Source organism: Bison bison, unplaced genomic scaffold (genome assembly GCF_000754665.1).
Source record: "Bison bison bison isolate TAMUID 2011002044 unplaced genomic scaffold, Bison_UMD1.0 scf7180017856902, whole genome shotgun sequence".
Classification (NCBI taxonomy): Eukaryota; Metazoa; Chordata; class Mammalia; order Artiodactyla; family Bovidae; genus Bison; species Bison bison.
The window spans coordinates 18,859-21,035 of record NW_011487475.1 but is presented as its reverse complement, the minus strand read 5'-3'; the positions used below and the strand labels follow the sequence as shown (position 1 = coordinate 21,035).

General features: G+C 38.6%; 1 protein-coding gene across 1 annotated transcript in view; it reads left to right on the top strand.

The window, feature by feature from the left end:
• The first annotated feature begins 306 nt into the window (after positions 1-306).
• The window catches only part of LOC105002962 (rho-related GTP-binding protein RhoG-like), a 6,091-nt gene continuing 4,220 nt past the window's right edge, over positions 307-2,177 (top strand). Inside the window, exon 1 of the mRNA XM_010859821.1 lies at positions 307-398. The gene's annotated coding sequence lies outside the window, so the exon portion shown is untranslated. The remainder of the gene's footprint in view (positions 399-2,177) is intronic.

Genomic DNA, 2,177 nt, shown 5'->3' with positions numbered 1-2,177 from the left:
GAGTGTTCACATGGCTTCCTTCGTCCCCGAGATTCTCGAAGTTGTCTTTGACTGCACTTGAACCAAAAGAATCACTCTTAAACGTGAAAAAGCTTCCTGGACTTAGATAACTAAGTTGCAGAAAGTAATAAATAAAAATGAGGGTCTTCTGAATTGTTTTGTTTCAGAAAGTTGCAGAGTGATTTAAAGTGGATTAGACTTCTAGAAAGGGGGAGACTTGGGGGAGAATGTGCTAGAAATAGTAATACTTTGAACTGCATTTTTGTCCTTACTGTGTCTTTTATGTTGTGTGTCTAACCTAGGAGAAAATTGACTGCTGAGCAGTGTACATCTGAAGAAGGATGCTTTGTCAGATGAGATTGGAAGATTTAGAAGAAACTATAATTCCAAGGTTAAAAGTGAGTGCCTTCTGAGATGTTGGTGTCTGCAGATTGAGGCCACTTTCAGTTTCCAATCCTAGAGGCATACTTGATCTCTGAACTGAGCTGGTATCTACTTCACAGTGCTACTATGAAGCTTAAATAAGATATGTGAAAGTATTTTACACAATGCCTATAACAGGCTCTCAGTTTTTATTTTCCACTTGCTTCCTCATAGCAACTATTTCCTCTGGGCCATGCATTACTGTGTATTATTGTTTACCTTTTTATAAAAGTCCTGCCTTTACCATAAAACTATAAGCTTCTATCATCATTTGTTGTTTTTAACCCTATTTTGAGTCCCTCCTAGCAGTACATTGTGCATAGTAGTACCAGGGAGAGTGGGTGGATAGTGGTGGTGATGAGAGGAAATCTGTCTGTAGGGAGAAACCATTGTGCTGGATGCTGGAGCTGAAAGAAACAAGCTTTTCTCCTAACAGTGATAAACAGAATATTTGCCTTTCTCTTGTAACTCCTAGCCTTATCTCAGAGATCCCAGCCCTTTAAAAAGCATTGTTTTTATTTTCAGTATTTTTAACCATTTTAAAGTGTACATTAACTATATGCACATTTTTGTGCAACAGATCTTTAAAATTTTTTCATCCTGAAAAATTGAAACTCTATACCCCTTAAACAGCTCCCTATTTCCCCTTCCCCCAGCCCCTGGCAACTACTATTCTACTTTCTATGAGTTTGAGTATTCTAGATACTTCATATAAGTGAAATCATGCAATATTTGGCTTTTTGTGACTTTACTTCACTTAGCATAATGTCCTCAAGGTTCATCCATGTTGTAGTGTATGAAAAGATTTCCTTTCCTTTTGAAGGCTGATCTATGTATGTATGTGTGTGTGTGTGTGTGTATTTCTTTATATGTTATCCATTGATGTACATTTAGGTTGCTTCCACCTCTTAGCTATTGTGAATAATGATGCAATGAACATGGATGTGAAATTATCTTTTTGAGATCCTATCTTCATTTCTCTTGAATTATATTTTTTAGTATTATTTTTAAACTTGTTGACTATGGAGAAGTTCAAATATACACACAAGTAGAGAAAATCCTATAATGAATATGTGGGCTGGATAAATGAATCAGCTGTACAAAGCACCTCCCTCCTTTTGCTGAACCCCTCCCTTTCATTGAGAGTTTGCACCAGGTGATTATGTTTTGTTTTGTTCAGACCTGCGATGTTCTAGGTACATTTCATCATCTAGGCCTGCCATCAGTGACTTGAGTGCCTATCTGCAGATCATTTTATTATAGATACCAGGAGTACTGGTAGATGTAAACTAGTAGAAAAGAGTGTAGTTGACTTTTCCTAGTTACAGAGATGAGGAGCTAAACTTAGGGTGCAAAGTGGTCTTTGTGCCTCAGAGTTTTTCTCTGGTTCAGTAGCCACCAACCCCCCCCTCCCCATCAGATGCACTGTTGTCCTTAAAGCAGTCACTCTGAATGGTACCTAGAGGAGGCTGGGAAGATGAGTCATACAGGCAGTAATTGCATTCAGATGCAAAAGAAATTAATCCAAAACTGGGAAAAGCCAAAGGAAGTTTTATTTTCAAGGAATGCGGTGGTGACTTTGCCCTATTTTACTGTTGTTATTCAGTTGCTAAGTGTCCAGCTCTTCACAACCCCATGGACTGTAGCACGCCAGGCTTCCCTGTCCCACTATCTCCTAGAGTTTGCTCAAATTCATGTCCGTTGAGTTGGTGATGCTATCCAACCATCTCATCTTTTGTTGTCCCCTTCTCTTC